The 15,730-nt window shown below is 42.9% G+C and overlaps 1 pseudogene; it reads left to right on the forward strand.

The window, feature by feature from the left end:
• Positions 1-898: 898 nt before the first annotated feature.
• LOC109681183 (eukaryotic translation initiation factor 3 subunit E-like) lies at positions 899-4,555 on the forward strand (annotated as a pseudogene).
• Positions 4,556-15,730: the final 11,175 nt, after the last annotated feature.

Here is a 15,730-nt window from a genome sequence, read left to right on the forward strand (position 1 = left end):
CTTTTGTTCTTTGAGAGTGTGTGTGTGGGGGTGTGTGTTACTGAGGCAGGATCTCACTATGTAGCCAAGACTGGCCTTGAACTCATGATCCTCCTACCTCTGCCTCCTGAGTGCTGGGATTACTGGTGTGCAGCACTGTGCCTGGCCAGGTCATTAACTCTTTATAAAAGGTATCTGATGGAAGTTTTAGGGTCCTTTTATTAGGTAAATTAGACAATATTAAGTCACATTCAGGTACTAACCTACTGTTTTTTCAATCTCGTGCAAAGGTATCTTTGTTGTAAACATTGGAACAGTCTAGGACACCAAAGATATACAAGACTTTTTTTCCCTTTGAGATCTTTAAACATGCTCCTTGAGGATCAGACATGATGCATGCCTATAATTCCAGCTACAAAGGAGGAAGAGATTGGGAGGATTGTAATTTGAGGTCATGTGGGGCAAAAAGTTCATGAGACCCCCCCATCTCAACCAACAAGCCAGGAGTGGTGGCATGCACTGCTTTGAGGAAGGCATAGGTAGGAGAATAGCTATCGGAAAATAACTAAAGGAAAAAAGGGCTGCAATGTGGCTCAAATGGTAGAGCACCTGCCTAGCAAGCACGAGGCTTTGAGTTCAAAACCCTAGTACCACCAAAAAAACAAACAAACAAAAATAAAATACTCCCTGAAACATCCATCTCAGCTAGAGTCTTGATTCTCTTCCTCTGCCTTACCTGCCACCTGGGCTAGGTTTTCTTATCATATCCTCTAAAAGCCTCCTTCAGTAACCCTTTCAGATCACACACACAAATATGTATACGTATATACGTATACATATACGTGTGTGTATATATATATATATATATATATATATATACACATATGTTTTGTATGTTTGTGTGTGTGATTGAGGTTTGAACTCAGAGCAGGTGCTCTGCTCACAAAGCTGTCACTATACTGCTTGAGCCACACCCCCAGCTCAGTGGCCTTTCTTTTTTTTTTTTTTTTTTTCTTTTATTATTCATATGTGCATACAAGGCTTGGGTCATTTCTCCCCCCTGTCAGTGGCCTTTCTTAATGTTTTCCAGGACTTAATCTTATCAAGAACACATGTCACTTTGGATTGAAATTCCCAGCATGTAGCTTGTATATTAGTGCACAGCATGCTTTATTGAATAAATGAATATAAAGGAAGTATTCAAGATGAGTAAGAAGGAACAGGGAGTCTTGGGATTTCCTGGGTGTTCCCAAAAGTCCTAGATCTCTTTCCTGTCCTCCTCGATAATCAAACTTCTTCTTCTGAAGAAGGGAGCATATAGTTCTACATAACGTAACTTCCTAAAAGTGTAGGGGAGTGGCTCAAGTGGTAGTGTTGCCTAGCAAGTGCGAGGCCCTGATTTCAAACTTCAATACTGAAAAAGAAAAAGAAAAAGAATCCAGTTTCAACAGTTTAGATAAGGTAGGATCCCATTACACAACTCCCCAGTGAGACAAAATTACAATAGGACTCAATATAAATACACACAAACGAGTGCTTATAAACCTGGTGAAATCTGAATAAGTTTGGTGGAGTGTATCAGTGCCAATTTCCTGATTGTTATATTGTACTATGATTACGCAAGATGTACCACTGGGGGAGATGGGGTGAAGGGCACAGGAAATCTCTCTGTATTAGTTCTTGTAACCGTATATGAATGTACAATTATCTCAAAATACAAAGTAACACAGGTGACAACTTGAAAAGGCACCCACTAGCCAAAGATGAAACAATGCATCAAAAAGAGCAATAGGAAGAGTGCTGGTCAAAATCCTAGCCACTTGTGAGACTGAGATCTGAGGATCAAGATTAGAGGCAAATAGTTCAGGAGACCCCCCATCTCCAAAATAACCTGAGCAAAATGGACTGGAGGTCCTGCCTAGCAAGTGCAAAGCCCTGAGTTCAAACCCCAATACCACACAAAAAAAAGAAAAAACAGTAATAACCGAGGGATTAAAATACATAAATAAGTTAAAATCCAAAACTTTTTCATAACACACACACACACACAATACCCTTGTTGGTCATCTCTGGAAGATGTTAGCATGCCATCTCATTGCACTGAAAATAAAAATATAAACAGAAAGAATCAAGCTGGGCGCTGGTGGCTCACGCCTGTAATCCTAGCTACTCAGGAGGCAGAGATTAGGAGGATCGTGGTTTGAAGCCAGCCTGGGCAAATAGTTCATGAGACCCTATCTCGAAAAACTCTTCACAAAAAAAGGGCTGGTGGAGTGGCTTAAGGTGTAGGCCCTGAGTTCAAAACCCAGTACAGAAAAAAAAAAAAAAGAAAGAAAGAAAAGTGGACAAGTTTTAATGAAAAGGAGAAGTTTTTTCTTGGTAAAATGGTGGAGTACAACTTCACTACTGGATTCATACTTTTGGATCAGCATCTGACCTTTGCTCTCCTTGAATTTCTCCCCGTAAAGGAGATACATAATAAAACAGAATTACTACAAGGGAAATTGGATCTTCTTAGTGATACCAACATGGTAGACTTTGCTGTGGATGTACACAAAAACCTTTATTCTGATGATATTCCTCATGCTTTTGATAGAAAAACCCCCACAGTTGTTGCACAACTGAAATAGCTTCAAAGGTATTTCAGAAACAGAACCAACCGTGAAGATGTTTAAAGATCCAAAAACTATAAGGCAAATGCAGTCAACCAACAATGGTTGGATGCTATTTGACTACCTGGCAAACAAACATGGGTTTAGGTGGGAATATTTAGATAACACTATACAGGTATGCAAAATTCCAATGTGAATGTGGAAATTACTCAGGAGCAGCAGAATATCTTTACTTTTTTAGAGTGCTGGTTCCAGCAACAGACAGAAATGCTTTAAGTTCACTATGGGGAAAACTGGCCTCTGAAATTTTTGTGTGTGTGTGTGTGTGGCATTGGGGCTTGAACTCAGAGCCTACACCTTGAGCCACTCTACCAACCCTTTTTGTGATGGGTTTTTTTGAGATAGGGTCTTGCAGACTATTTCCCAGTCTGGCTTCAAACCATGATCCTCTCGATCCCTGCCTCCTGAGTAGCTAGGATTATAGGTGTGGGCCACTGGTGCCCCACCCTCTGAAATCTTAATGCAGAATTGGGATGCAGTCATGGAAGATCTTACACGTTTAAAAGATACTATGGGTAATAATTCTATGAGTTCTTCACTCCAGCTTCTTTAGCGGCAAACATGGCTCCTTCACTGGTCTCTGTTTTCTTCAACCACCTCAAAGGGCGTGATGATATTATTGATTTCTTCCTTTACCAGCCACTGTACTTTAATGCAATTCAGACAACATGTCCACATATTCTCCAATGTTGATCACTGCAGTCATAACAAACAAACGCATCCAAAAACGCCGGCAGGAGCTAAAAGATCTAGTTAAAGTTATTCAACAGGAGTTTCACACATATGAAGACCCAATTACAGAATTTGTCGAATGCTTATATGTTAACTTTGACTTTGATGGGGCTCAGAAAAAGCTGAGCCAATGTGAATCAGTGCTTGGGAATCACTTCTTGGTGGCTTGTCTTGGGGATTTCATTGAAAATGCCCGACTCTTCATATTTAAGACATTTTGTCGTACCCACCAGTGTATCAGCATTACTATGTTGGCAGATAAACTGAACATGACTCCAGAAGAAGCTGAAAGGTGGATTGTGAATTTGATTAGAAATGCAAGACTAAATGCCAAGACTGATTCCAAATTAGGTCATGTGATTATGGGTAACAATGCAGCCTCACCCTATCAGCAAGTGATTAGAAAGACAAAAACTCTTTGGTTTAGAACCAGATGTTGGCCATGAATATTGAAAAGAAACTTAATCAGAATAGTAGGTCAGAAGCTCCAAACTGGGCAACCCAAGATTCTGTTTTGTACTGAAAAATTGTAAAGAAAAGAAAGACAAAATAATCAAACTGTTATACAATGTTGACATATATTTTAGAAGTAATTAACATACTTGGTATAATTTTTGGAAAAAATGAATAAAATTGGCTGTGGTTCTTTAAAAAAGTGGAAAAATTTGAATACTGGATGTTTGAAAATATTAAGAAATTATTTTTGTACTGTAGGTATGGCTCAAGCAGTAGATTACCTGCTTTGCAAGAGTGAAGTCCTGAGTTCAAACCCCAGTCTCACAAGAAAAAAATTAATTTTTAGGGGTGATAATGGTAGGTTATATTAAAAGAGAGGTTTTTGTTTTTGTGGTACTGGGGTTTTGTACTTGAGCCACACACCCAGCCCTTTTAACTTTATTTTTTCAGTCTCACACTTCAATCCTCCTACCTCCACCTCCAGCATAACTAGGATCACAGGTATGTACCACCATGCCTAGTTTAAAAACCTTTTTACTATCTATCTATCTATCTACCTATCTCATATCATGTATATCTTAAACATATGGAATAAAACTTACGTTTGAAAAAAAATTTTTCCATAATAAAAGCTTTGAACCAAAACCCTGTTCACTTTCATTCTAATCCTGACTCATCTCTGTCTGACCCTCCATCACTGAAACAGACATTCCCAAAACTAGCAAGAGCCGCCCATTACCCACAAGCCAGGCACCAGCAGCCTGTGCAATCTCTACTGTACCCACCACACACCTCTCTCTGCTGCACTCATTCTCAGAGATTACTCCCCTGCCCCACCCCCTACACACACCAGCACAGGCCAGAAGAAAAAGAGGAGCAGAAAGGTCCAGCAGTCATCTAGTCTCCTGCTAGCACCATGGCCAGCTCCACAGGTTGGCCTGTGGAAGGCTCTACAGAGTTTGCTGAGCTCAAGAGCACACTAAGAAAAGCTGTAGCCTCAGGAACAAAGGACATAAGAGAGTACTGGGATCTTCAGCCTATCAGTGGTTCTTTGAGCATGATTAGCCCTCTCACACACTGCCTTGTAGTTAGAGTTAAAGTCAGCTTCAGGCTAGAGGCCATTGCCTCTAGCTCACACCTGTAATCCCAGCTACCCAGGAGGCATAGGTAGGAGGATCACCATCAGAAGCTGGCCCTGGGCAAAAAGCTTGAGACCCTACCTGAAAAATAACTGAAGCAAAAGAGCAGGAGGCCATGGATCAAGTGGAAGAGCACTGGACAAGTCCAAGTCCCTGAATTCAAAACCCTGATGGTGGACTGGTAGAGTGGCTCAAGTGGTAAGAGCACCTGCCTAGCAAGCATGAGGCCCTGAGTTCTAATTCCAGTGCTGCCAAAAGAAAAAGAAAAAGAAATGAAGGCAAAACCCTGATCGTGCAAAAAAGAAAAGAAAGATACAGCAGCTTCAGTCCCAGGGATTGGTAAGATCCTCCTCCTTACTCTGAGCATCCTAACCTCCCTACCCACATCAAGTATTTGGTTCACTGTCACCATGCCCTAAATATCTGTTTCTGGTCATCTCTGGCATGCAGTTAGGGTCCCCTTCCAGACCAGTCTGATTTTGATGCCCAACAGGCTCTGCTCTCCATACTACCTGGCCTACAGGAATGCATACTGATCAATGTATGTGTTAAGGGAAAAAATAATGTGCAGAGTTATGTGTATAATTGTGAGAGTTATGTGTATAACTCTCCTCGAACCCTTTTTTTTTCTTTTTTGGTGGTACTGGGGTTTGAACTCAGGGCCTCACAATTGCTAGGCAGGCACACTATCACTTGAGCCATTCCTCAAGTTCTTGTTTGTGTTTTTGTTTGTGTGCGCGTGTGCGTGTGTGTTGGGTATTTTGGAGATAGGGTCTGAAGAACTATTTCCCCAGACTGACTATCATCCAGGATTACAGGTGCCAACCAATACTGTCTGGCTTTCCCCCACCCCTCTCTTATAGAACAGGGGATCAAAGCCAGGGCCACATGCTAGGGAAGTGTTCTACCACTGAGCTACATTCCCAGCCCCTAATTCACAATTTAAAGAATAAATTTAAGCTAAGTACAGGTGGCTCATGCCTGTAATCCTAGCTACTCGGGAGGCAGATATCAGGAGGACTGAGGTTTGAGATCAGCTTGGGCAACAACAACAACAAGAATACATTCAATCATAATTGTAACAAAAACGTTTGCGTAGGTAGACATGTGTTTGTAAGAACATGGGAATGAGTGTGGGAGGATACTTTGGAGTGAGGATTTTTTAATGAAATTTGACAAACTATTTCTAAAAGTAATCTGGAAATGCAAATGCATAGTGTTACAGTTATCTAGTGCTGTGTAACAAAATACCTCAGAAATTCAGCAGTTTAAAGCAATGACATTACCTTTGCTCACAAATCTGCAGGTTGGACAGGGCTCAGTGGGACCAACTTGCCTTTATTCTACTCACTCTTGCAGGGCATAGTTTAAAGGTTGAAGGGAGAATCATCTGATGGTTCGCTCACTCACTCGCTCACTCACTCGCTCACTCACTCACTCGCTCACTCACATATCTGCCCACACCTTACTAGCTGTACTTGGAACTTCAGCTGGAACTGTCATCAGAACACTTACTCATGGCCTTTCCCTGTAGCTGCTTGGCTCCTTCACCCCCATTGGCTGGGTTCCCAAGGTGAGTATACTGACTGGAGAGCAAAGAGGAAGCTGTGTGACATTCTAACCTAGACCTTGAATTCATGAAGCATCATTCCCACACATTGCATTCATGGTGGCGAGCGCTGCGTTATGGTTTGAATACGAAGTACCTCCCATAAGCTTTTGTGCTTTTTTGGCTCCCAGCTGGTTTTGCTTTATGGGAAGTTCTGGAAATTTTATTTGTTTATTTGTTTATTCATTCATTCATTCATTATATATTTTTTGATGAGACCGGGTTTGAACTCAGGGCTTCACACTTGCAAAGCAGGCACTCTACACCTCTTGTCCATTTTACTTTGGTTGTTTGGGAGATGGGGTCTCTAGAACCATTTCCCCGGGTCTGGCCTCAAACCATGATCCTCCCAATCTCAGTTTCCCAAGTAGTCATAGTTACAGATGTGAGCCACTGGTGCCTGGCTATTTGGTTATTTATTTAATTATTTTTATTTGTTGGAGGTCTTTATAATTCCAGCTAACAATCCCTTGTCAGTTATATGCCTTAAAATTATCTTTTCCTGGCTGGACATGGAGGCATACATCTATAATCCCAGAACTTGGGAGGCCAGCTTGGGCTACATTGGTGAGACCTTGTCAGAAAAACAATAACAACAATTTGTAGCTTGTCTTTTTACTCTTACAGTGGTTTTTAAAAGTAAATCTTAGCCATGCACAGATGCTGAAGCCTATAATCCTAGCTACTCTGGAGGCAGAGATTGGGAAATTCATGGTTCAAGCCTGGCCAGGGCCAAACGTCTGAGACCCATCTTAACCACTGGCTGGATATGCTGGCACATGCTTGTCATCCCAGCTATGTGGTAAGCGTAAATAGGAGGATTGCAGTCCAGACCAGCCCAAGCATAAAGTGAGGCCCTACTTCAAAAATAACCAGCACAAAAAGGGCTTTGTGGAGTGGCTCCAATGATAGAGTGCCTGTCTTGTAAGCATGAGGCCCTGAGTTCTATCCTCAGTACTGCAAAAGAAAAAAAGGATTAAAAAATTTGGGGGAGACAGGCACAGGTGGCTCATGCCTGTAATCCTAGATACTCAGGAGACAGAGATCAGGAGGATTGCAGTTTGAAGCCAATTTGGGCAAATATTTCCACGAGCCCTTATCTCAAAAAATGCTTCACAAAAATAGAGCTGGTGGAGTGGCTCAAGATAAAGGTCCTGAGTTCAAGCCCCAGTATTGCAAAAAAAAAAAAAAAAAAATGGGGGACTCAAAACTCTGGACTTCAGGCATACTAGGCAATGCTAGGTAAGTGCTGTACCTCTGAGCTACAACCCTAGTCCTTAAATTTAAGTTTTAACATCAATGTCTCTGGGTTGGGGGTATGACTTGAACATAATGTCTCTAAATTTATCAATATTTCATTTATGGTGTGCACTTTTGTGTTTGATAAATTCATTTCCAATATTAGTGGATGTTGTATAATTAGTGCCTAGGAGCAAATTTTGAATCCAGACAGCCTAGATTCAGATTCTGGCTCCATCATCTACTAATTGTGTAACCTAGGGGAAATTATTAACCTCTCAATGCCTCAGTCACTTCATCTGTAAAATGGGGGCAACCATAGCACCTATCTGACAGAGTTTCTATGAGCTAAATAGGAAACATATGTGAGGCCCTTAGAACCTTCTTCAGGACGTATTAAGCTCTACATAAATATTTGTTATTATGATGATGCTTTCAGACAAATTTTCTTTTACTTCACAGGACAAGCATTGTGTCTTCTCCACCTTTGTATTGTTCTTGGCAATACCTGGTATGAATGGATAGTTCTGTGTTTTTCCCAACTCTAGCCTTTTCCCTCCCTCAACCTCACCTTCTACAGTGCTGTCAAAATTAACTTTCTTACATAGATGCTATACTTTCTTTCCTCTTACTAAAACTTCACATCATTCTCTGTTCCTTGAAAATCTTTTTTTGGTTCAGAGTCCAGCTTCCTATTAAACATGTTGCAAAGAGGTTTAGCCAAAAAGACCAAAGCCTTGTCATCATCAAACTCCTCCAACTCGTCCCTTTCTGTTTCCACTTTCTTCTCCTCAGCTATGCAGCAAGGGCAGAGAGAGTGGGACCTCCCACTGGTGTAGCACCAGCTGCTAGAGCAGATCCCCCAGTCCCCACATTACAGATGAGGCTAGGCTCCCAGTGCTGTCCTTGGCCAGGGCCTCTACAATCAGGCCAGGCCAAAGAGGTTCAACATTTACACCAGCTGCCTTTTTTTTTTTTTTTTTTAGTGACACTGAGATTTGAACTCTTTGTTCTTACAAAATAGGCCCTCTACCACTTGAGCCACCCCTCCCACCCATTTTGCCCTGGTTATTTTGGGTTTTTTTTTGGTGGAACTGGGGTTTGAACTCAGGACTTCATGATTGCAAAGCAGGCTCTCTACCGCTTGAGCCACACCTCCAGTCCTGCCCTGGTTATTTTGGAAATGGGGTCTCGCCAACCATTTTCCTGGGAGAGCCTGGAACCTTGATTCTACCAAGCTCAACCTCCCAAGTAGCTAGGATTATAGAAGTGAACCACTGGTGCCTGGCCTCAGTATTTCCTTGTTTCCCCAAATGCCCAGGGTTGCCCCAGGACCCCTTGGAAGCTGGACCCAGGAGCTGTAAAGGGCAGTGGTGATAAGATCAGCAGCACAGCTACATTTTCTTCTTTTGAACTCATGACTTGCTAAGGCAAGGCTCTACCCCTTGAGTGACATCCTGGCCCTTCTGTTCAGTTAATTTTTTGGATAGGGTTCTCACACTTCTACTGTGTTGTAGGCCTCAGACTGTGACCCAACCTACCTCTGCTTTACACATAGCTGCCATTATAGGGATGTACCACCACAGTGGTCTTATTCTTTCAAATAGGGTCTTGTTAACTTTTTGCTGGGGCTGGCCTCTAACCAGGATCCTTTTATCTCTGCTTCCCAAGTAGCTGGGATTATAAATGTTGACACCAGAGTTTCGGATTCCAGGACCAAACTCCTGAGCTTCCATTTGTCAGGTTTGACCACTCCTTTCTATATGCAAAATAAAGAGACATGGTAAAAGGGCAGAGAAAGGAGATTTATTTAGCAGCTTAGGACATGCCATGGGAAGAAGCCCATCTTTGGCCATCTTTGGGGTACAGACATGGGCTTTAGCTTTAAATAGACAAATAATTAGGGCAGGGGACAAAAGATATGGTCACAAGTGTGTTCCAGTGGTCGGATTGGTCCAGTGGGGCCTGGTTTACCATTATCCCAGTCCTTATTTTTCAAAGGTTCCAGAGAAGTTGCTATTGGTGTCATCACCCGAGAAGATGGATCTGGTTCCCAAGACATGACTGCTCCTGCTCCAGAGTGCAGCCTCATCATTATAGGTAATGTCCTCATTTGAAGGGGTGGTCTGTCTTGCAAGGCTCTGCTATTCCTTAGGGGGTAGTTTCAGTCACTTGTCATAAATACGTTATCTGTCATTCCTGCCTTTCCTTGATTCCAAGGTGGCCACAAGAGAAAATGGCTCAGAGCAAAGGACAACAGGTTCAGAATGAAGGCGGAGATACCAGGGTTTTCTCCTGTTTTCAGCTAAGTCATGGCCAAGTAAGGAGTCAATGCTTTTCAGCAAGAGCAGTTTAAGCCTCCCTTACAGTGTGAGCCACAGAGCCTGGCACTGCTGCCTTCTTCACCAAAGCACATTGATGATGAGCCTGGAGAGATCAGGTCTGCAAATATGGCTGAGGTATAACATCTCAAAAATACAACCATTTTGGAGGTTGTCAATCTGGAGTCCATGACCTCTCAGAAATTAAATGGTCAGTATTGTTCCTGGAAAGTTTAGCGCTGGTGTTTTTGAGTCTAGAGAGAGATTTCAGGCAAGACATGTAAATATAGTTAAAATGATAGTAAAGTTTATTAGGAAAGGAATTTAGTATAACAGGACAAAGGTTGGGAAAAAAAGGGAGAAACCTTTCCTCTTTGGGTGCCTGTTCACAGCTGTAATTTTAGCTACTCAGGAAGCAGTGATCAGGAGCATCATGGTTCAAAGCCAGCCTGGGTGTAGCAGGGAGGAGGATCAGAAGAAAACAGATTAGGCCTGAGTTCTGATAAAGTAGCAGAGAGGTAGGGATGGCATATCAGAAAGATAAAACCCAAGGAATCTGAATGTGGAGAGGGTCACGTAGCACTGGGGAGGGGGAACGTCACGTAGCACTAGGGTAAAGTAGCCTGTAGAATTGTATATAACCATATATGGATTAGACCTTGCTTTTTGCTTCTGTAACTTGCAATGACCAATCAAGAAAGATCTTCAGTTGTGGCTATACCACTCTGAATGTGCCCAATCTTGTCCGGTCTCAGAAGCTAAGCAGGGTCTGGCCTGGTTAGTACTTGGATGGGAGACAGATCTTCAGAGGATACTGTTCAGAGACAAGCAGTTTGGAGACAAGGGGGGGAATGCCATCAAAGTTTAAATGGAGTCACTCATGCCAGACCTCTCAAAAATAACCAAGGCCAAGAGGATTAAGGAAGTTGTTCTTATACATGTGTACCTATCTGGCATTAAAGCCAGACACAAACTCATATTTTTTAGACAGGGTCTTCTGATTATTTTTATTGGTTCTAAACATGTCCTTTGATACTTAAAGATGGTGTTTTTAACTTTTTTAAACAATGCATTTTCTTGGACATATATACTGATAATATATTGTTGCCATGGTAATTCTACTCAGTAAAAAAAAAAACCCAAAAGACATTGTCTGGGCAAAAGAATAAAATGTCCAACCATTAAAACCCCATTGGAGGCTGGTGGAGTGGCTCAAGTGGTAGAGTGTCTGCCTAGCAAGCATGAGACCCTGAGTTCAAACCCCAGTACCACCAATAAAATAAATAAATAAATTTATTTTAAAAAAACCCAAACATTGGAGGGGCCCTTTTGTTGTTATTTTATCTACTCCCATCACAGTTAAAGTAGCAGAGATAGCTCCTTGGATCCACCACAGTCCAGTCAAGCCAGCTTCTCTTGAATCGGAATATATCCCTGACCCGGCTTCCCCATGTGCCATGTAAGATCACCCTTCAGAAAGTGTCAGCACCCCTCCTCAGCAGGACTCCACTCCCCAGGGGACAACAGGGGATCACATATGACAGGACAACAGCACTGCTCTAATCACCTCCAGAAGCTGACTAGTCTACACAGGGCAGAAGCTTGCTTGAGGAGTCAACTCTCCAATGGGACAAACAGATTGTTTTCCCTACCAGTTATCTCACTGTGATGCATTGTCACCCCTTGTCTGTATCTGTTGCTGCAGTTTTCACCCTAATCTTTGCCATAGGTTTGGCAGAAACCACCCCTGCCAACTGGACTTATGGCAAAAGGTTTTTATTAGCTCTTTTCTACCTTTTTTGGGCAGGATGCATAATTACTGTTTATTGTTACTGACCTGCTTTCCCTTCACAGTCCCAAAGCCCTCCTCCTGTGACCTATGTATCCGTACTACTCAGACAGGAAGTGCTGTCACTAAGACTTTGCTTTTCCATACTTACTATTCCTGTGCAGGCTCTGTCATCGGGTCATGCTCTCACAACCATACCTTGGCTCCCATGGTAATCAACATATCTGCTTCAACCCCACTTACCACCCTTGGGAGCAATTGTCAGGGATCAGGAGCGTCTGCCACCCTGGGAACCTCATCAGCTGCACCCAGGTGTTTAGCACTGATAAACCAGTGTCAATGTTCTTTGATGCATGTGCGGCCATAACCAAGGTGGATGTGGAGCTATAGGCCATGGCTCTGGGGGCCTAACTTGGGAAAGAGCCTATACAGCAAATGATACGTATATGTGCTGGGGAGACAACTCTTGGCCATGTGATGATGTGGGTTCTTAATATTGTCCTTATTGGGGTTGTGTTTCATGCCACATGGCAAAGGGCAAAACACACAGCCCTCCTTCACAAGGGGACAGCTGCCCCGACTACTCCCCTGGCATCTGTAACCCTGTAAATTTCACTATACTTAAGCCATCTGATTGGACACGGGGGCATGTAATTAGTATAAGGATATGGAAAGGGCCTTGACCCTGGGACCCCGATGCACCTCAAATTAGTAACTGATGCCCATGAGAGTTCCTCATACCACGTTTTTCACTCTTTTTATAATGAGATAAGGAGTGAATTTTCTGTCTCTACCAAGGCCAAAAACTTGTTCCACTCACTGGCTGAATCTATAGCTCAGACACCGAATGTCACTTTGTGCTATGTTTGTGTGGGGACCAACATGGGAGACCATTGGCCTTGGGAAGCAAGGGAGCTGGACCCACAGGAGCCTTTTAATGAGACTGCCTCCCCAAAACCCAGGGAAGGTGTCTAGCTCCTAAAAACTTCCATCATCAGAAATTATTGTATCTCCTGCCTAGAAGGCCAATTCTCCAACTTGGTGGGGGATTTAACTTGTTTAGGACAGAAATTTTACAATGACACTGCTCAAGAAACCCAGTGGTGGGGAGCTCCAAACCACACAGAACCCCAGCCCCACCCACTGGCCAACTCTTCTAATCTCTGGAAATCTTGGAACAATCTTACTGCAAACATAGATTGGTGGGCATATTGGATGTGTGGGAAGCAAGCTTATACAGTGCTACCTAGTAGCTGGTCTGGTTCTTGTGTGCTAGGCTCAATCAGACCATCCTTCTTATTGCTTCCCCTCAGACAAGGTGAAAAACTGGGAGTCCCCATATATTAAAAAAAGGTTAAGGAGATAAAAATGGGATGCCTCACAAATTGGCAATTAAAAAAGATAACGAATGGCCTCCTGAGCGAATCATCCAGTACTGTGATCCTGCCACCTGGGCAGAAGATAGGTCCTGGGGCTATCGCACCCCTATATATATGCTCAACTGCATCATCAGTCTGCAGGCTGTTGTTGAAATTATAACTAATGAAACTGCAAGAGCTCTCAATTTGCTGGCAAAACAAAGCACTAAGATGCACATGCCATCCATCAGAACCACTTGGCTTTAGACTATTTGCTGGCTTCTGAGGGAGGAGTTTGTGGAAAATTTAACTAAGCAACTGTTGCTTACAGGTTGATGATAAAAAAAAAGTTATAAAAAAAAAATGACACACAAAATGAGGAAGCTCGTACATGTCCCCGTCCAGACTTGGAGAGGATGGGATCCCAATGACCTGTTTGGAGGATGGTTCTCTGCTTTAGGCGATTCAAAACCCTGACAGGGACAATGGGCCTAGTCCTAGGAACATGCTTAATTCTGCCCTGCCTGGTTCCCCTGGCTTTGCAGTCTATCAGGACTATTATGGAGACCATTATAGAAAACAAACAAACAAACAAACGGCCTCACATGTAATGATGCTATGAAAATACAAACCCCTAGATTAAGATGATGCTCTTTCACCTTAGGCAGGTCCGAGCATCAAAGGGGGGAATAATGTAGCAGGGAGGAGGATCAGAAGAAAACAGACTAGGCCTGAGTTCTGATAAAGTAGCAGGGAGGTAGGAATGGCATAGTAGAGAGATAAAACCCCAGGAATCTGAACGTTGGGGAGGGGGAACGTCACGTAGCACTGGGGTAAAGCAGCCTATAGAACTGTATATAACCATATATGGATTAGACCTTCCTTTTTGCTTCTGTAACCTGCTTGCAAGGGTATATAAGGTGAGACCCCTTTGTTCTCCCGGCTCAGCCTGGGTCTGTGCCGACACAATAAAGTGTTGCTTCCTTCTAAAGTGCCTCAGTGTCCCCCTGTATCTCTGCTTGAGATTCCTGCAACATGGACAAATAGTTCGAAAGAACCTATCTTGAAAAACTCATTACAAAAAAGGGCTGGTCGAGTGGCTCAAGATATAGGCCCTGAGTTCAAATCCCAGTACCACACACACACACAAACACACATAAAAAAGTGGTTCTTATCTCTAGTCTTATACAACTAGTGGTTACAGTAGTCATGTCTAGCAACCAGTAATCATTAAGATAATGAATCTCTGTGGTTAGAATGGGTGCTAAAACAGGAAGTCATCCAGGCCTACCCAAAATGCAGGGACAATTAGGTGTGCTTTCAGACTTCCCTTTGGTAGACATGTCTTTCATTCTTTTTGCCTCTCCAACCATCCAAGGAACCTTGCAGCAGCTTGTTAACATCTCAAAGAATATCTCCCTAATCTTGTAATTTAACATCTACAAGGAGGTGGGAGGGGGCTCGCTCTGGCTTTTTAAGTTTTTACTTTCTCTTTCCAATGACTGCTGGTTCTGGCCCTTTAAATATTTGTTAAAATAATATAATCTCCCAGTCTCATCTATCCTGCCTCAGCCATCATGGCTGTTACCTGAACATATACATTCATTTTCTCATTGCAAAGGAATTTTTTCATTGGCAGAGGAATCATTGTTTTCATCTAATTTTTTATCTAAAAAGTCTTAACGAAGACGGCTAAGAACCCATGACAATGTTCTGTAAGGGTAAAAAGTTCATGTACGCATCCAGCACCCCCTGTGGGAGTCAGTCAAAATTCCAGTGTCCACAGTGCAGAACTCGGAGGGTGCAAATGCATTAGCAACTCCTTGGAAGGATCACTAAGAAAGAAAAAGCATTTAGCGTAATGTGGTACAGCTGCTGAGGTTTTTAGGCCTCCATCTCAGAGAAGGACAGCCTGCTGTTTGCTGGCTCCTTGGGAGTTGAATGTATTTGCAGATTGTCTGCTTGTGGCTAGGGAAGAGTGTGGGGGAGGGCGGAATGGTTCAAATTGTTTTACATCAAAAGGGAGTTATTTATATGAATTTATAGTGAACTTCCATCACTACTACCCATAATTTTCTAGTTATTTTGTTATCTGCTGATTCTTTTCTTCCAGCAGCTCTCATGACTGAAGGCAAAATTGAAACACAAGAGACAGACCAAAAGACGAGAAAGCTCCAAAGGGAGCCGAGCGCACGGACTTTCGACTGCGGTCCCTTTAAGAGAACCTCTTGGGACAGGCCGTCCCAACCCACCCCAGTTTTAACCGAAACCTAACCCGGACTTCCCCCTCTTGACTCAAATAAAACCAATTTTGGATTTTCCCTCCCCTGTTAGCCAATCAGATTCTGTTACCAGGCAGACTTTAGCTGTCGCCTGTGCGAGCCCGGCGCCTTCTGTCTCTAGGTGGTAACAACGACCAATGACAGAGCAGGCCGT

The sequence above is a fragment of the Castor canadensis genome, chromosome 11 (genome assembly GCF_047511655.1).
Source record: "Castor canadensis chromosome 11, mCasCan1.hap1v2, whole genome shotgun sequence".
In the NCBI taxonomy this organism is placed as follows: domain Eukaryota; kingdom Metazoa; phylum Chordata; class Mammalia; order Rodentia; family Castoridae; genus Castor; species Castor canadensis.